This window comes from Podarcis muralis, chromosome 5 (genome assembly GCF_964188315.1).
Source record: "Podarcis muralis chromosome 5, rPodMur119.hap1.1, whole genome shotgun sequence".
Taxonomy (NCBI): Eukaryota; Metazoa; Chordata; class Lepidosauria; order Squamata; family Lacertidae; genus Podarcis; species Podarcis muralis.
In genome coordinates, this window is record NC_135659.1 from 78,290,809 (window position 1) to 78,311,557 (window position 20,749).

The 20,749-nt window shown below is 41.9% G+C and overlaps 1 protein-coding gene across 1 annotated transcript in view; it reads right to left on the minus strand.

Moving 5' to 3' along the window:
* The window catches only part of ZHX3 (zinc fingers and homeoboxes 3), a 47,142-nt gene that overhangs the window by 12,915 nt on the left and 13,478 nt on the right, over positions 1-20,749 (minus strand). Inside the window, exon 2 of the mRNA XM_028735002.2 lies at positions 11,938-12,044. The gene's annotated coding sequence lies outside the window, so the exon portion shown is untranslated. The remainder of the gene's footprint in view (positions 1-11,937; positions 12,045-20,749) is intronic.

Here is a 20,749-nt window from a genome sequence, read left to right on the forward strand (position 1 = left end):
TGATTCCCACAGTGTTCATGCATGTACAGTGGTACCTCTGGTTGTGGACGGGATCCGTTCCAGAGGTCTGGTCAGATCCCAAGGTTTCCGCAACCTGAGGACCAGTAAAATACTTCTGGGTTTACCATGTGCGCATCCCAAAGTTTACATAACCAGAGGGTTACGTAAACGGAAGTTCGACTGTATTCAGAATAGGAAGACATAATGCAGTTTCTATACCCTTAAAAGGATCACTTTTGGTGATGCAAAGTGGATACACCCCATAATTCTCCCAAACTTCGCCTCCTGCATGCCATGCTCCTTGTGGTGGGTAGAGGCACCTTTGCAAAGGAAGAGCGAACCCTTATGGCACTTTCACACATACAAGCTGTGCGGGAATTCAGACATCACTCCAACTTGGAAAGGGTCCATTACTCTGATGGTTGGGATAGATATACAAAAATACAGAGCTACCTTGTGCAGAAACTGACCCACTACTGTCTACTTGTAATGTTTTCCAAGATTCCAGACAGTGTCCCTTACCACTGGGTTCTTTTTCACTGGAAATGCAAGGGACTGAAACCCCCAATTGAAATAACCCTGTGATGTGCACAGGGGTCTTCCCTGTATGGGTTGTAAAGTGGCAACCATGTGGCAAGGTTTAAGAGAGCCCCACAGTGCAAAGAAAGAAAGAAAGAGGAGTTAAATAACATTCTGGTTTGCTAAACAAGAGTTACTGATTGACTAAATGTTCCTTAAGTTCTTTAGCGCTCCATGAAGGCTAGATCTCCAAAATGAAAAGCAGTGATGAGTGTGTCATTTACAGAACAACCGCAGGGAAAGCTGTTTTGATTCGGCTGAACCACTAAAAAGGCCAGATCTGGAATACTGTGGCAGCCTGACCTTATTCCCAGAGGAAAAAGTTAATATTTGCTCGGCCCTCTCATGTAAAGTTAGCTGGAGTTTAAGCACAGTGACAACACACCAGACAAAATGTAATCGAAGGGACTGTTTGTACATTTCTTTTCCCTCTAGAACAGTTATATAAGCACTTTGCAGAAGGCTGGTGCACACTTGCATCTGCAACTTGAGTTGCGTACTGAGCAGACCACAGGATGTTTTAGATTACTAAGCAAACGGGGCTCATGTATTTACAAGTTGCGAAAGAGACAAGCTCAGGAACAACACTTCTTATTTCACATCACAACAGGTTAGACCCAATTTCTAAATTTTCAGAATTTGTTCATTTAAACACGAGTGCGTGACGCTGTCATACAATGAGCCAAGACCACCATATGTTCCAGCACTGTCTTGTCTGACAACAGCTCCTCAGTGTATCGGGGAGACAGTTCCTCCTCATCACTTGCAAGCTATGATCCTTTTAACTGGAGGTCCCAAAGGTTGAATCATAAAACTGTAGAGTTGGAAGGAAACCCCAGGGTCATCTAGTCCATCCCCCCACAATGCAGGAATCTTCACTAAAGCATCCATGACAGACGGCCATCCAACCTCTGCTTGAAAATATCCAAGGGAGGAGAGTCCAGCACCTTCCAAGGGAGTCTATTCCACTGTTGAACGGCTCTTACATTCAGAAAGTTCTTTCTGATGTTTATTCAGAATCTCATTTCTTGTATCTTAAATCCATTGGTCTGCAGCAGCAGGGGGGAATCCGCAGCAGGGGGGAATCTGGGACCTTTCACATGTAAAAATGCTGTACCCATTTCCTATGGCCTCTTCTCCAAAATAAACAACTTAAAACTGCTTTAACCAGTGCCAATTTATATTACACATTGTTTTCCTACAGTAAAAGCATCACAATTGCTCAGGGATATTTCAAAACTTTCTTATTTTATTTTTAAGTCTGGCAATTTCACTAATTGTTCACTAAACTTAACCATCAAGGGATCCTTTACCTTTACCTTACCTAATTCCCCCCCCCCCTCCAATTTTTACTTCGTTTTAAAGAAAGTTTATTTTTAATGCTGTTGTTTGTACTTTTATATAGGCATTGGGGTCAGGTAGTTTCAGCCCCTATCCTGTCCCAAATTCTAATCTCACTAAAATAATCTTATTTAACAGCAGCAGTTATGTTCGGATGGTGTTAGCCATTGCGTACTATGATTTTATTTATATTCTAGGAAGGTTGAAATTTCATTTTTAAAAAATCCACTTAACATCACACCTACTAACTGTTACACTTTGAGACAGCTAAGTTGAAAGGGGGAGGGTATAAGTAAAGTACCATAAGATCTTTTAAGAAACAATATTAGAGGTCCTCTAAGATGTTCCATCCCTACAGAGCTCATGGCTGTCTTATAGCTGATGCTACCCAAGTTATTCTGATGCCCTGGAACACTTATTAAGGAAAGCACAACTCTGGGTAAGTGTAAGCTATCTATACATAAATGTAATTAAGTTTTAAATAAGTACCGCTAGGTAAGAGTGCCCCAGTCCCTTTCGGCTGGCTTGTAAATGGCTTGTTTTCATATAATTAATAAAGGCAGGGTTGTTAATGCAAAACATTCAGTCTGGTCAATGCCAAAGTCTACATTTAGAAGATTAAAAGTGTGATCTTCACCCAAGGCTTGCTTAGCAACCAAAACTGAACATGTGCCATGTTTGAGCGTAGATTCTTAAGACCACTGAATACTCAATAAGGTTTTCCTTCTAATGAGCTTTCAGTACCAGTTTACCTACACAACTAGGGTGGGAGAATATTAAGCAAAGGGCAGTTAAGACATGAGTGATCAAGTCCTCTGACCTCTGAATATGGATGTGTGTGTACTAAATAACCCCAGAAGTGCCAACAGCATCCACAGGTAGCTTTTGGTGACAGCTTGCTTGGCACACTCATTGCCATGCTAGTGGCAACTGGCACAGATTGCAAAGGCAGATTCCCTGCAGCACCCATAAGCAGCTGGACCCATATATTGTGAAAAGTTTACTTCTGCTGGGACCATATGGAAGGCCTGTCCAAATATAGACTGTGTATGAGTGGGTCAGCATTGTGCCCTCCCATGAGGTGGTAAGGAAGCCTTTTAAATGCATTTGTGGGAGGGGGTTTATTATTTTGTTGTTTTTTTAACTATTTATTTGTGCTTTTACCTTGTATCCTTATCTTGTGAACCACCCTGAGATCTTATGATGAAGGGCAGTATATAAATCTAATAAATAAAACAAAATCAAATAAATTATCAGTATTAAGCCGGTTAAAGTTATAATTACATTATAACACCCACAGACACAAATATAGGCAGGCGTGTGGGCTGAGAAATTCCTTGTAACCTTAATTTTTAGAAACAAACTATGATGAAGTGCTGCTTTCAAACAACATCCAATTAAAGGGACACTAAATGAGCCATAATTTTGACATGAATGCTGTAGGTATTTGTTTTCATGTCATTAAAAAAAACCCCAAGGCAACTTACGATAACATTAAAAAAAAAAAACCTGCACGAAAATCCCCAACAAAATTCACAGACTAGAACAAAGATAATCACAGCAGCACAACTAGATTAAGTGGGGGAATGGCATAATTTAAGAGGTCGGGTTGAGGCTTCAAACTGCAGCCCTAAGACATGGAATGTCCTCAGACATTTCTATCACCTGCACCCGGGTTTGAAAGTGGAAAGGCCTGGTGCACACGCAAACTTGGCACATAGGCATCTTTAGATCACAGCATTGATAAACATGTCTCCGAGCTGGTTGGATCACTGTTTGCTAATACTGTACAGAGAACCATTAACAGCAGAGGACCATTCCAACATTGATTTATCTGCTCATGAATCTTTGTATTACAAAAAAAGATTTCGGGGTGTACTTCAGGAGAAGCTTCCAATTTACCTGGAGCCACTGCCACACCTGTTCAGCTGTCATCAACCCACATAAACTGAGTATGCTAGAACACGTCCAATAATCCTCTGAAACTACTTTGCAGAGGGAAGATTGGTAACGGATTTTTATCCAACTGCATTTCAGAAAGCTTCTTCATCCATGCTCTTGTTTTTAAGAATACGGAGACTGCAGGAATTCTACATAGACTGCGCCACTTTCAAAGACTTGAATCTTTTAAATAAGAAACCACTTCTGCGTCCTTATTCGTTGCAATATTTCTGCAATGCCTGAAGATTTGCTATGGTCCTATGTAGAAGCTCAAATGTTAAGTACTCAGAAGGGGAGACCAATCGTGGGCAGGAGATGCAGCTTTGCACGCTTACATCCAGACATCTGAGGATGCTTCTAGTAAGTAAGGCAATAGCATTTCCCTTGCATTGGTAATCGGCGCTTGCCAAACTGTTGCACAGTAGTTCCACCATTCAGCTTAATTATCCCTTGATCTACCAACTGAACATGTTGCCAGGGTGATCAAGTGGTGAAGGGCTGAAATCTTAATGTTGTTTCAGGCCAAAAACTAAATTGAAAAATAAGGTTGACGAGTAAACTAAGGCCTGACATCACAAGACAAGCTTGGACAATCACCTATATGGAGGTAGCTCCTTTGTTCAAACATTTTATCTGCTCTCAGAGAGCTAAGGGCTTCCAGTTTGAAGAATCGAGAAATTACATCAGGAGAGAAGCAGGGGGAATAAGCAACCAAGTGGCAAGCCTAACTGAACTGCAATTTTTAGATTCCCCATGCGAAACACAGTTCATAAAGTTATGAACCTTCAGTTCATAAAGAGCATCTCAGAACCTGAATTACAGGTTGAAATGGACAAAGTGGCTCAGAAGCAGATCAGGTTAAAAAACAAAACAAAAGACGCATTTACTCTCTAAGACATACCTCCTCTGCTTTGTCACCATTACAGTCATTTAAAGGAGCCAGTGTATGTGACATAATTGCTGTGTGCAGGCAATTCCTCTCAGCTCTGCTAAGAACTCATGGTACCCTTAATACTATCAAAATGTAAACACTGGAACTGCTGCCATTTTAATCTGTAAAACAGCCTCACGCAGTTTGCATCAGTATCAAGAATGGCTCTATTGTGCCCATCCTTCAATTGTGCTTTGTAGATGTTGCCTGGCTTTCAAAACGCTTGGATGGTTTATGGGCGCAGAAAGACCAGTTGAGTGAATGATCACATTCATTTCCCAAACCAGGGCAGAACGGAGATTTGTTTATTTTTTTAATCTGGATCAAACTGTTGAGAGATGCGTTTTGTCCAATTGGGCCATGCAGCATAAATATTTAGGAGCTGCTCGCCTCTATTTGCTCTTGTTAAATCAATTCTTTGTAGAGCACAATATGAAAAGTAGCAAATTTCAGTTTTCTTTCATTTGCATAGATCTGTAATTGCATCTCTCTGTAGGACTACCCTTGAGGTTGGTTTGGAGGATGCAACTGGTGCAGTGGTCCAGCATCCTGTTCTCACAGGCCAATCAGGTGCCTATGCAAGCAGGACCTGAGTGCTAGAGCACTCTTCCCTCCTGCGGTTTCTGAAAGGCAATTCTGACGCAACTTCTGGTTTAGAACAAGTACTGTTTTAATGCAGAGGCTCTCGGGAATTGTGGGCAGACCCAACGTTCTTTCCCTCCACCCAACTTTTATCTCAAAACTTCACCTCTGCTTACAGTATTCTATACCTTTTGCTATTGGCATTTGATTGAGTATTTCGCCCTTCCATCCTACAACCAGGTACAGGGTTACAAAGCTTAGGTTAACAAACTCTCTGAACAAGTGCTCTGCATCTCTTATTACTGCTGCCTCCTACCCACCCTCCCTTAAAAAAAATCTGCTGTGATACTTTTTTTTTTTTTGCTCACAATCAGTTTCAAGTTTCAGAACATTGAAGATAAGCAATAACAAAAATCCAGGTGACTCAACTGGCTTTTATAACACCGATCAAATGAGAGGACAATCTTGATAGCAGCATTAAAACTAATTCCTTCTGCGGAGGTGCACAAGAAGCTTAGTTCAGTTCAGAAGAAAGAATTCTGGGCTACAACTTCATAGCCAGCTTAAGATCTTTTAATTTGCAGCCTCCATGCCAGAAATTTCACATGAGGCAACAGGGGCATTCATTGCCAGATCCTAGCATCCGCCACATTCATGGAAATTAGTCACATTTTAAATGCAAATTACACATACCAATTATTAGTGGGCATTCATTAACTGCACACGCTTTGTCTATATCACACCACAGAGGTTTGAACCAGAAGGTCTGGCACACCCAAGTTAGAAAAGTTTGAATGCTTTCTGCAAAGTGTTGAGATTGGGAATAACAAAAGAGCCCGTTCTTATTCTGAATGCATGCACAACTTATTTCTGATGTATTTCATGCTACGGTTAGCTGAAATGACTATGGGGGGGGGGGGGAGAACTGTCCCCTTAGAAAATATCAATTATTTCCCCCTCTTTTTCTTAAGAGCTTGGTTTCAAGGCAACTTCATTATAGCCAAACACTTTTTCAGTTTTCTGAATATGCTGGTTTGCCGCTCTGAGTTGTTCTGCTCACTGAACTGGCTCATTCTTTTAGCAGAACAAACTGTTCCATGTTGAAGCAGGATTTGGCACTGTGTTAACAAAAGAGTCCCCCCTCTACTTTTGACAGCATTCTGCCAAAGACCTAGTGCATTTCCAGTGCCAAGATACAAAAGGTCAGAAGGGGTCAAGCCAAACAACGGGTATACGCTACAGCATGTGTTGCAGACAGCAAAGTGAATTGAGAGGGGGAGCAACTGTACCCCATCTTTTTCAGAATAGCTATTGAGGCAGAACAAGAAAAGTATCACCTGTGAGCCTTAAAGCATTTGCTGGTTTGTGGAAGATCAGCATGGCAAAGAAAATATTATTTACTCCCAGTTTCAGCTATACATGCTTCTTTCTGGGGCTGAGATGTGTGGATCCCTCAAGCTGCGGAGATTTTAAGGAACCTGAGAGTTTTGAATGGGTTGGTTCTGTCCAGTGGTGCCAAATATTCTTTGCCATTGCTCTCATCTCCCGCTTGGGATTTAATGAACTCTGGCAATGAGCTACTCTCCGTAAATCACAAGCAGTGTTAAAACTGAATATCACCTTACGAGAAACAAAGTCAACTTTCAACATGTACAACAGTAAGTTCATTTACTGGGAATATGGGATGGTGCTCAGAGTAATGCTCCATTATCCAGAACATGCTGAACATCGGGAAGGAATAGCTTGGGTGCTTCAGTTATCAGCTTCTTGGTTTTTTGAAAACATAAAAACAGTGCATTAAATTAACTCTGTTTTTTCTAAGATACCAGTTGTTCTCCCATCCCCCTTAAGCTGGAAGAGAAAAGGAAAGGTGGGGTGTGGAGGAGCAGATATTGCATCAATGCGACACTAAGCCAGGTTTTATAAACTATAGTAAATATACAGCGACTGCATTCAGAGGAAAACCATGGAGACACATGCTTCCAATATCAGGGGAATAGAAGGGGCATGTGCTATACAGTCAGCATAGATGGACAAGCATTGCACAGATTTACATGTATATGCAAAAAAAGAAGTAGTATTTTTGGTTGGCGGAATAAACACACTTGAAGGAGGTTGTAAAGGCTGGTTCTGGAACTGGAAATAAATCTGATCTAATCTAAAGTGTGAAAAGGGTATTGTTTTAAGTGTCTTTGGGTGGTATGCAACTACCATATCCCATGATAACAATAATTTCTGCTTGTACAATGGGACTTCCCCGCTCTCCTCCCTCCATACCTTTTACCATTCTGCTCCAGAGGGTTGGGAAAACCCCTAGAACAGCTTTAGAGGTTGTACCAGGGGAAGAGGTCCACTGCGCAAGCAGAAATCCTTCCACTGACGTAAAGTTCGCATAGCACTGCACTGAATACAACCTTCTTTTGCTAGGTGATCTCATTCATTTGGCTTACCTTGCTCACTCAGTGTAAAATGAGAATACCTAATTTCTTATGAAGCATGGAAGGCATGCTCTCTGAAGAAGCTCCCTCTCCTAACAAGCAACTTGTCTACTGGAAAAAAAGGACCGGTAGTTATTTGCTTATTGCATTTATATACCACCTTTCCTCCAAGGAACTCAAGGTGCTGTACGTATATAGTTCTCCTCCTCTCCATTTTATCCTCACAACAACCCTGTGGGGAAGGTTAGACTGAGGGGAAGTGACTGGCCCAAAGTCACCCGTGCTTTTCATGGCTAATTGGGGATTGGCAGCTTTTGCCAGCAAATTTTGCTTCCCACAGCAGACATATCCTTGGAAGGGCTTAATGCTGAATGCAAACAACTGATATAAAACAAATGAAAGTGCAGGTGTGTAGCTGGAGGTCACCCAAGACTGTTTGCACCTGAAGCGAGGATTTCTTTTCCCAGAAGAGAAACACACAACAAGACAGGAAGTGTCAGAAGGGAGTGTAGCAGAGATACAATATCAAGCCACACAGAATCCCAAAATGCATCTGCAAGATTTGGAGGCTGCTTAGGGAGGGAGTTAGCTAACCAAATAATGCCCAGGGAAAACCACCCCTGCCTGTTAGTACTGCCACCAGCCCTGAAAAGCCCCCCCCCCCCAAATCTGAGTCAGGGAACACTCAGATCTGTTTGTGGACACCCTTTGGGATTCAGCCAGGCAAGAGACAATGATCCACTCCTTGCCTTCCAAGCCCCCAAGGTACTCAGTAGCAATGACCAAGCAAAGCAGGCAGGTGCCAGAGCTTACAGGAAGGAACCACACCAATAAAGACAAATGCGTTATTAAGAGACAGCAAAGACAACCCTTTTATACTAAAGTTGTGGTTTAAGAAACGAAAGACCCTTCCGACATTTCAGGTACAGACCAAAACTACTTGCCTCATCCTAACACCAACCATTAGAATCACAGGAGCACCAGCAAACTGCATCCGGACAAACATGGTTACAGAGCAACATGATCCTTCATCTGAATGCGACCCCAGAACCAAGTCAATGGCCAGGTTTTTTATATACCAAAAGGCCTAGACACAGGAAGGTAGATTGCTAGATTTCCCTTTAGCCAATCAAGCCCTAGGACCTATTTTCCCCAGCACTAGAGGGTATACGTGCTGGAAGACAATGCAGCTGCAGCTACTAACTTGATTTTTGCACCACCACTATGACCTTGAGCAGTCTTTCAGCCGATGATTCACACAAGTGGTAGATTAAATGAAAAACCGGAGCTTTCCTCTTGGAAATACTATAACCAGAATACCAAGTAAAAAGCCATTAAAATAAACCAAAGATAAAGGGGAGGAAATACAATATAAACACATTTGAAGCATTTAGTGGGCATGAAAAATCACCCCCCCCCCAAAGCAGCAGGCATGAACTGCAATTCTAAGCTTGTTTACTCAAAAGTGAATCCCACTGGACTCAATGTTGTTTATTCTCGGGTAAGTGCATAAAAACGGGACGCGGGTGGCGCTGTGGTCTAAACCACTGAGCCTAGAGCTTGCCGATCGGAAGGTTAGCGGTTCGAATCCCTGCGATGGGGTGAACTCTCGTTGCTCGGTCCCAGCTCCTGCCAACCTAGCAGTTCAAAAGCACGTCAAAGTGGAAGTAGATAAATAGGTACCGCTCCGGCGGGAAGATAAATGGTGTTTCCGTGCGCTTCTCTGGTTTCGCCAGAAGCGGCTTAGTCATGCTGGCCACATGATCCGGGAAAACTGTCTGCGGACAAATGTCAGCTCCCTCGGCCAGTAAAGCGAGATGAGCGCCGCAACCCCAGAGTGATTCGCAACTGGACTTAACTGTCAGGGGTCCTTTACATTTACCTTTTACTAAGTGCATAAAACATCTTCCGATTATTTTTTTTAATAAAACCTTTAAATACTACCAAAAAATGGGAGGTAGGGGGAGAGACAGAGCCTGTCCATACTTTCCCAGGAGGATAATTTCATAACTGGGGTTCCTCCAGTGCATCTTAAAAGGAGAAATTACCTTTGTACAGGAAAGGAACGGGACGCGGGTGGCGCTGTGGGTTAAACCACAGAGCCTAGGACTTGCCGATCAGAAGGTCGGCAGTTTGAATCCCCGTGACGGGAATATATTGGAATATAGCGACTATAAAAAAGGGGGGGAAACACATATAACAAGAACGCTGATATACTGCAATATTTGTGTGCATTTCACTTGTGTAGTACAGTATATTTCACTGGTGCAGCAAGGGGGAGGACATCACCTGTACTTTTTCCATCGAAGTAATGATGCTATCATCTGCAGGAGCTGTAATTGCCAGCATTGTGAGTTTGGCTGAGGGTGGGAAGGTTGGAATATAGAACATGCTGTGTTCCCTCCTTTACTGGCAATAACCTTTGCTGTGCTGCTTTAAAAGGCATTTAACGGTCTGTTCTTTACATTAAATTTATGTTAGAAACTAACACAGTTATCCAACAGTCTGTTTTAAACAGTTCAAATGAGCCTCACTGGCATCTGAAATGGCAGCTTGTGCATGACAGGACTTTAGTGTTCATGTTTTTTCCAGTTCTCCAGCAGTTGAGCAGGTGGGTCGCTTGATATATATAGCTCTGTCTGCAAACTAGGGATGCAAGGAACTGTCAACTTTGGTTCACTCCCTTTCTCATTGTCCATAGTTTAAATTTGCTTTGCCACATATCCACATCAGTTTGTAATTCTAAAAAAATCCTTAGAAAAATTCTTTAGCATTCTGAGTAAATTTCAGAGGTTCCACTGTATTTTTCTATGTTATTTCCACTAATTTTTATGCACATTTTTGTTAGAATTCCAGCTGTGTGATTGCAGTCATGGAATTGTTGTCTTTCACATGATGGTGTATGTTTTGACTCCACAGAGTGGGAAGTGACGGAGACAGGATGTTTGTGTTACTGTGTTCTGTGAAGTGGGACTATTGTCCTTTGAAGTGGGACTATTGTCCTTTGCTGTCTGATGCTAGAGAGAGAGGGAGCCATGTTGCAGTGTTCTGTGTGTGTTTATATGTAAATAAAGTAGATTAGCCAAAATGCTGAGTTGCTGAGGTCTGTCACGCAAGGTGCGCAAATTCTGCGGATCCCTAAGTGTGCCGATGTCTGTTGGCACTGGTCGCTGTGATGTTTGGGCAGAAGAAAGCTTTTGAAACTCCCGAACGATTGACCAAGAGGGAGGGAACATGCCAGTCGAGCATGTTTCTCTGCCAAGGTTCTACTCGAGAGTAGGATGAGCTCCTGACAATTTTTACCCTGGTTTGTGCATTTTAGTACACTTTTTTTAAGCTAGAGAACTACACTGCAAAATTCAAAAAAATGTAAATTTCGAAGGACGGCTGTATTTCAGTTCGCATATTGTTTCAGAAAGTGTGAACGGCATTTAAATGCAAACTGAAACAATTTTCTTTCACACTCCTAGACGAAGTCCAATGTGCTAAACACAACACTATCTCTTCCAAGAGTGCCAGCTTGGCCCCACGACCATGGGTGCCGAGGGCTGTGGGTGCCATGCAACATGGCCCAGGCACCAAAATTTGTAGGTGCCCAGTCCCTTCATAGGGAATTTTGTTGATGCTCAGGCACCCAGGGAGTTGGCACCAATGCTGTCTTCTATGAACTGATACAACACTTAACCAAACCATGTTTGATTTTTGGATTTACAGCTCATGGTTCGCCTGGAAGAGACAAATCATGAGCTCAGGTTTGGGCAACATACAAAGCCAAATCATGGCTGAGATCACAGTGCTGCAGCAGTGGAAGGTCCAGGGAAGGAGTACAGTGGCTGTGATCGCCTCTGCAGGAACCCTTGATGCTTACATATTCATGCTAAGTCTATGACTGTGAGCTGAGACTGGGTATTGTGCTATAGTGCTGCTGGGATGTGGGTGTGCATATACCGTGGCCTACATTTTTGAACTCTCCTTAGGGGCATGGCTATGGGGCTGGTGTCATCATGAGCTCATGCTCCAAAGTCTTTACCGCTGCATCACTGGCATACATGACCTTTACATTGAAAGGCTGCAATGACCCTATGTATGAGAGGCAAGTAAAAAAATACCAAGACCAATGCATACCTGAAAAAACATCAATGTTTTCTTAATGCATCACTTTGCATTTCCTTCTCGTTCCTTTTGGGCATCATAAGATATTTTGTCCTGACAGCTGCAATCCCGATTTAGCCCTGGAAGTATTAAAGAGACCATGATTGCATTAGTACATTTCTAGGCAACTTTTTAAGAGCATGCACTAAGTTCTGCCAATTGCAATGAAACTGAAATGAACCACCAAAGCACTCAGGATACAATATGTCTGAAAAATCAGGCACATCCCTACAGCCCCTTGGAATATTCATAGGACACTTTGTGGCAGACAAATCTATTTTTTATAGAAGTACGCAGTCTAGCCCTCCTGGTTGGGACTGCATCACTTCAGGATACTGGATGTGGGAGTGGGTGGGAGAAGAAAGGATGCTTCAATAAAAAACACACTAATCCCTGCATATTAAAGAGAAAGAGAGAGAGAGAGAGAAGCATCCTATCCTAAGAATCAGAGTTTGTTTCATCCGTTCTGAGGTTCTGTCCTCCTCTGCCCCCCCCCCCCCACTGCAGCCTCCAGGTATCCATCTTTTTATCATGGCATGACCAATAGTTTTTCCCCTGTAACTATCCATTATAAGGGACGCGGGTGGCGCTGTGGGTTAAACCACAGAGCCTAGGACTTGCTGATCAGAAGGTCGGTGATTTGAATCCCTGTGATGGAGTGAGCTCCCATTGCTCGGTCCCTGCTCCTGCCAACCTAGCAGTTTGAAAGCACGTCAAAGTGCAAGTAGATAAATAGGTACCGCTCCAGTGGGAAGGTAAACGGCATTTCCGTGCACTGCTCTGGTTCACCAGAAGCGGCTTAGTCATGCTGGCCACATGACCCAGAAGCTGTACACCGGCTCCCTTGGCCAAAAAAGCAAGATGAGCGCCGCAATCCCAGAGACGGTCATGACTGGACCTAATGGTTAGGGGTCCCTTTACCTTTATCCATTATAAATGATATTGATAGTAAATACCTTTAGACCCACAGCAGCAAACAATGGTTGAACAGGCCATATTCATAACCCACGTTGTAAACTGCAATCCCTAACACTAAGCCAAGATTCTTTCAAAGCAAAACTAAACTCAGTATAAGTCTTCTCCAGGTAGGGCTGGGAATGTCCCACTTGAAACCATAAAGATGCTGCTGCCAGTCAGTGTAGACGATTCTAAGTTAGATGGGCCAATGGTTCTGACTTGGTACATGGTATCTACCTATGTTCCTATGTAGGGGGAATGTGTGAACCTGACACTTCACTCAAGTCTTATGGAATCTCATCCATGTAGTGCTAAACTATGGTTTAGTATTATGTGCGAATGAAGGCTACTGGAGTTCCATTTTACCATGATGGCCAATTACCTTTCACAGATAATTCATTTGGGAGCATCCAGAAAAAATTAAAATGAATAAGCACTAATCACTCAGATACTGATCAGCAGCAGCACTGTGTCATCTGTCTGCTAAAGGTTCAAAATGCCACAATCAACTAGCCAGGAAATTGTTTAGAGAAGCAATCACAACCACCAAACCAACACCGTTACAACCAATGGCTATATATAGGTCTTCCGCTTGACTTTCCACTATAGGCTTCCTCTCTTCAAAGCGGCAAGTCAATTCTATCTGTTCAGAACTGGTAAATTGCTTAAAACAGTTTCCTTTAAATGATTGAGGCTAAACTCAAAGACAGATGTATAAGCAAATGTAAAACTCACACACACAAAAGAATGCACACAATACAGGGAAAGAAACCTTGAAGATAAATTCATTTCTTTTAAGAAAAATCCACGATATAATAAAATGAAAAGAAGAAAACAATCAGCTTTGCTTCAAACTTCCAAAATTAATACACCTGCCAGAATACTGAGATTTTTGTCCATTCTAAAGGTTGAAAAAAAGAGACTGGGGAAGATTCTTGTTTGAAAACCTGGCTATTTGCTGCCAGGAATGAGGAACCAGCAGTGGCAGTCAGTGTTGTGGGGAGGGGCTTCCCTCTCGGCACCACTGTCATTGCAGCTTACCTGGACAGCGCTGGGCCTGCAGCAGGGTGGCAGTCAGGTCAGGGCTGTGCAAATTCACCAGCAGGAGCATTGGCTTGGCTCTGTTGGTGCATCTTTGCAGCTCCAACCTCTTTATAATCCTGCCCTGCCCCAGCCCATGTCAGCTAACTCAATGATTTCCCCATACTGCACTAGTCAATCCTGGGAATATATGGCTCTCCAGATGTTCCTAGACTACAGCTCCCATCATCCCTAACTACTGGCCATGTTGTCTGGGAGTGGGAGTTGGAGTCCAAGAGCACGGGGAAGTTTGCATGGGATTCTCATTCCCGAGGCAAACTGGTCTGCCTAGTTTATTATTGTTATAGACTCGGTATAAGTCAACTTCTTAGGAAGCCTCCCATCCAAGCACCAACCACACCCAGACTTACTTATTTTCAGCATCATGTCGCTTCTGTTCAAACAGCAACACATGATACTCATGCTTTGCCTCTTGTTGGAAAAAAATGATGAGCTAAAGGACTATGGCAGTGGTTTCAAGTACTTCTAGTGACTGAGCACAAACTGTAGTTGCCGTAATAAAACCTACATCTGCACAAATTTTAAAAGTTAAACCTCTTAATTGACAATGGACACCAGCTGTCCTTGTAGGAAATGAGAGGTTCTTGGTTGTGTCACTAAAAGGTAGGGAGAAATTCAAAGAAGTTCACATTCAAAGGCAATATGCAAACCAAAACAAAAAAGTCTTCGAATTTTGCAACTCAGCTCACCACCGGAGTAATATGTTCAAAAATGCATCTGCTAGGGTAAATCATGCATAAAATGCACATTATTAGTGAAAACAACTCACAAAAATGAATTTTAATGAAAAGTGCTTGCAAAAACATGCATATTGGGTAAAATTACATTTAAAATGTGCACGTTAGGCAAATTTTGCAGACAAATGATCACGAGCACCTCTTATAAATAAATAAATAAAGTGGAGAACCGAACTTAAGTTTCGACAAATGGAGAGAAACCGAAACCGACACATTTGCCCATCCCTAATAAGAACAGACAGCCAGGCAACAGTTCCCCATGCTGCCAGCTATGTGTTATACTGTGTAACTGGAACACACATTGTGAGAAGCAGTGGGGGGTTGGAAAGGGCTCAAGAAAGATGTCTTTCCCCAAGAGAGACCCCTGCACTAATCCTAAGAAATCAGGGCACACAGATTGTGTACTGTACTATATATACACTGTCCTAAAGGCCACATGGACCAACAAGAAACCAGTGTGGGCTAAATTGGCCTACAAACCAGGCCCAGAATCCAGGCATCAGATGTATCTAAAGAGTCCAATTAATTTCCCCAAATTACTGCTGTCTATATCTGTCTTCCGGATAGCGGTACACATAATGATTGCTCTGAGACAGTGAAATTATGCCAGTGTTTCCAACAGTAAACATGTGAAATGTGCACATCGTACAACTTTATTCAAGTCTGAAGGAACACTGGCCCATTCAGTATTCCATGAAGTGTGAACATGGATGCTTAAAGACCCAAACATTCATATATTATGCCATGTGTTCGTTGCAAGAGGCAGCGATGTAACACAAGAGTTTTCTTAAGTAGTGTCAGTGTTAACACTACTTAGCACGGGTTGATTTCCAGAAACATTTTGTATAGAATAATAACTACTCTTCTGCAAACAAATGCCAGCTCCCTCGGCCTGAAGCAAGATGAGCGTTGCACCCCATAGTCAAGTTTGACTGGACTCAACCATCCAGGGGTCCTTTACCTTTACCATTATTTCAATTGCTGCTTAGGTGCTGGTGTTATGATGCTACAAAAGTATTCCAATAATATCCATTTCAGAAACAGCTTACTAACTGGGAGGTGGGGAAGAGGGAGGCAGAATGAGGACAGAAACTAGTTAGGTAAAGGACACCTGGACGGTTAAGTCCAGTCAAATTCAACTGTGGGGGAGCTAGTTAGACAATATATTGTATAGTGGCCTGGAAGTACCAAGGATTATTCTTACAAAATTCTTGTGAAGCATTAAAGGAACAAAAAACGGAGTGGATTCTGATGGCCAAATGCCACATGGTAAGCTGCTTACAAATATTACAGCGTGGGTCAAGATGCTAGCCGGTTAGCATGCACAGCAAGCTTACAAAAGATATAAATGGGAATAAAAACCAAAGTTCTCTCATACTCAACCTTGGTTAAACCCAGCATAAGAATATTTGTAAAATATAATAAACCTATTTGTAAATATTTATAAATTGCCACACTTCCAAAGTTGCCAGTAAAATGAAAGTATGGCAGCAGTTGTCTTCACTGAAGGAACAGAGGCCATAATGCAGTCTCAGATATTTTAGAGCAAGTTTATCTAAGCAGCTATCCCATGTCTCCACAAACAAGAGCAAAGAAAATATTAGTGTTTTTAAAAGCAGAGTGGATGGGAAAATGCATCTTACCACTTTTTCAGGAGTATGTTTCAACAGCTTACAAACTCACTCGGCCCTTTTTTTTCTTTATTAGTCTTAATTTCTACCCTTAAAAGCCAAAATGCCCTTCTGCATTAAACCTCTGCAGCGAATGTACCGATGCCACTATTCCTGTGGTTTCCCCCCCACCTCAGCTCTGACTCTCACAATATTTAACCTACCTCCATACGCAGGATTCCAATACCTTTCGGTAACTATAACAGCAGAATGTGGTTTGTGACGTCACAGCAGACGCTACGAAGGCTCATTCAGGTTTCCCAGCCCACAGTCATTCTTCCATGTTTTGGTTAATCAGAAGGTGCCCAAGCCCACATTTCTGTATTAGCTCGCAGATAAAGATGAGATATACTAGAAAGTCTGGCTCCCACAACAAGACAGTAACTATTTGAAGCTTGCATCTTAAAGTTTCCAGGTAAAAAGAGTCTACAAAACATATATTCTTGTTATTGTTTATGGGGTTAAGATTTCAAACACACTTTGGAAAGCGTTCAGAGCTGAATGCCAAGTCCTTGACCTGCGAGGTTACCAAGAATTTGCCAGGAAAAATTTAATACGTAATGAGAGAACAAGTGGTGAAAAGTGCTGAGTGAGGGTGCTTTGCTTTGAAAAGCTGCACAAAAGTTCTGCTGGAGCATACTATGCCCTGGCCTTACATTCTTCTGGGCTAGTTATTGTTAATTCTTGTTATGCAACAGGGGAAATTAGAGTAGACTAAGGTCCTGTAGCCAAATATCTGGCTGATTGTTTCAAATCACCATATGATTCTACAACTCTCTCCTCTGCCCATTCTCTCCCCACTCCCACCAGCTTTTTCTCCCTCTTACTCCCCCGAATTTCTTCCTCTCTTAAATGTCAACACTTGCTTTGTATCCCAACTCACTTCCCTTGGCATGTTTCCTTCTCGGGTCCTTGTCCCTGTTTCCCTGTTCTCTTAGACGCTTGCTTCACCTATCCATTCTTACTGTCTGGATAGCTCTGTTGGTTATAGCATGGTGCTGCTAAAGCCAAGGTTGCAGGTTCAATCGCCATATGGGACAGCTACCTATTCCTGCATTCCTGAACTAGATGATCCTCAGGGTCCCTTCCAACTCGACAATTTTGTGATCAGAGGAGGTCAGCCATCTGCAACCAGAAGACATGGACAGAAACCATCATAACCAGGACAGTTGCATTTAAGCTTCTCTTCAGTCCCTTGGAACAAATCTGTGATGGAATTCTAATGGGAGAAGAATACATGAAGGCACCCAACCTGTTATTTCAAATTGTGACTCCTCACAGACCACCATTCAACGTTAAGCACCACACCAAGAGGGAAACAAAAACCAATTTGCAATAACAAATATGTGGCATTCCAAAACTGCTATAATGTATTTAATTGCCTGAAGGCTCATGAGGCCACCATGAGGTTACCTGGGAGGAAGGCCCAGTGAACTCAATGGGACTAACTTCTGAGTAGACAAGCCCGGATTGCACAGTTACTGCCTGTATTTTCAGCAACTTGACTAGCTTATAATAGCCACATAAAATGTTCTCCTGTAATTGTATATTGTGTGTCTTATGACACTTACTTGACATACCTTTTGAACTGGCTTCTTTACTTTGGTTCCGTCCAATTCATTTAGCATCTTCTGAATTAGTAGATTAAGTGATCATTGTTTGGATGTAACAATTTGGATTGTTGAATGACTCATTATATTGTGAAACTGTATTATTTTATTTAACCACACAAGTTTAAGTTTTTCAGTGGCAAATACAGTGGTACCTCGGGTTACATATGCTTCAGGTTACATACGCTTCAGGTTACAGACTCCGCTAACCCAGAAATATTACCTGGGGTTAAGAACTTTGCTTCAGAGTGAGAACAGAAATCGTGCTCCGGTGGTGCGGCAGCAGCAGGAGGCCCCATTAGCTAAAGTGGTGCTTCAGGATAAGAACAGTTTCAGGTTAAATACAGACCTCCGGAACGAATTAAGTACTTAACCTGAGGTACCACTGTAGGTTAAATACAGCAAGTTTAAATTAAGTGCCAGAGCATTAAATAAAGAAAACTGAAATTCCAGATTATTTTTCTGGCACAATGGCTCAGTCCCATTATAGGTCTTTCTCAACGGATGAAGGTTACAACTGAGACACTGTGTGTACAGTTGCAAGGGAAGGATTTTTTTAAAAAAAATATCTAATTGATTGGTTAGAATGCCATACTGTAAAGACATGCCTTTAAAATCTAATTTGGCGAAGTAAAACTTAGTAGAAATTGCATTTGCAATTTTCAGAAAACAAGTTTTCCTTTGGATACTAGGCTTAGAAATGCAGTTTCTTAGCTTCAAAGGGAGGCAGATAAACAGCTGTGGAAAGGAAGGTCAATTCACATATACAGCAGCAAAGTACACCACATTCCTTTTGTCTCAGAATTAACATATCATTTGTTCTCATCAGTGGGAAATTCAATCACTTTGCCTTCTCCTTAAACTTTTGCTTGTGTGGCAGAAAACTTGACCTGCACTTGATCTTATAACTTCAGACTAAACTCTTTTGCCTGGCAAGGCAGAGGGCATTTCTTCCCTACTCAGAAGTTTACAGGCTAAAAACAAGAACTTTGGGAAGATGGGGAAATTTTTCATTTTAAAATAATAGCCACAAATGGCAATATTAAAATAAATTTAAAAATCAATAGCTTTTCTTGAAAATGCAAGAAGAAAGTTGTTGGAAATATTTTATCTTAAATATGGAAAGTTTTGTTTTGAGGGCTATGGCTTAAATCTATCCAAATTTGTTTTCTAAAGAAATGGGTGTGGATGGGGAAAGAGGGGATAGTTATTTTTCTCCACAGCTTTAAAACATGCAGATGTTTCATTCCACAATCCTATCCCTTCTAGGGAATGCTCCAGAGAATTTGCACCCAATAGCATAATTTGAAAACTACTTTGTAATTTTCAACAATATAAAATTTTGCAACAAAATATTGTGCCAATAAAAACTGAGGGGGAGGACAGAAGAGGAAGATTCTGGACTGTGAAATAAGTTTGTGCTTACTTGGATCCAAGAGTAACATTTCTGCTGAAAAGAGGATAATGAATTACATATTTGTATAAATGTGTACATGATTTGGGACCTGCCCTAGCACAAAGGGGGGGAAATGGTTTCCAGTAAGCTTCATTCCCAACCCCTCAAATTAACATTTAACTTCAGGGTCGCTTCCCATTGATAAACTCTGGTCCATGAAACCATTCTATATAGTCAAAAAGAAAATTCCATGAAAATTGTTCATGAATGATTCCTCACACCTGTGTGAATGATACATATTTAAAACTCAAGGAATACATCCTACTGGTGGCACTGTAGAGCCATAGGGACTTATTGGTACCTATGGTGGACCTGTCCTTGGACAGCTTTCTGGACTAAAGTTATGGGGGAAATTAGCAACATTAGTAACATGGTCCACCCAGAACTGGCTGCATCTCTTCTCTATATTTAAAGGCAACAGATCCGCAGTTATTTCACAAACCTGAGTTGCAGCTCATGGTTTGGTCTGGAGAGAGCTAAACCACAAACCCAGAATTGGATTAAGGCAAGCTTCCTCAACCTCGGCCCCCCAGATGTTTTGAGACTACAATTCCCATCATCCCTGACCACTGGTCCTGCTAGCTAGGGATCATGGGAGGTGTAGGCCAAAAAAGTCTGGAGAGCCGAGGTTGAGGAAGCCTGGATTAAGGCAACCCATAGTTTAGCTACGTGCAAAAGCTGCCATGTTCTCCTCTCCAAGAGCCTGCATGTTTCCCAATTCATACTAAGCCATGGTTAGGATTACCGTTACACATGAAACAGGCCAAAATACTTGAAAAGGCAGGGTATTACATAAATCTAACCAAAAGCAGTGATCCACATATGAGGAAACCTACATGCACAAATGAGCCCTGGCCAAAGGTCTGCTTTTGTACAATAAATATGATTATGTTTCCTAATTTGTTATATATAGACAGTAAGTCTCTTCAAGTGACAGCCCATAGCCTAAAGTATTCACATCAGTAATCTGGCTCTAGGTCAGTTTAATTGACTCTCCATTAAAAAGAGGAGACACTTTATATTTTCTGGCTATGGACTCTACACACACACACCCATTCTGAGCATGGTCACCTTTACTGTATTTGATCTAGAAACCTAAGCAACTGCAGATAATTACAGGCTTCTTACTAAAGGTGTTTGGACTGCATGAAAGAGTTACTGCAGAAAGTAAAGGAAACTTTGTAGGCAAGGCAGTTCACAACATGATCTCAAACAGCTGACTTATTTTGTTAATAAAAAAATAGTCACCTTGTT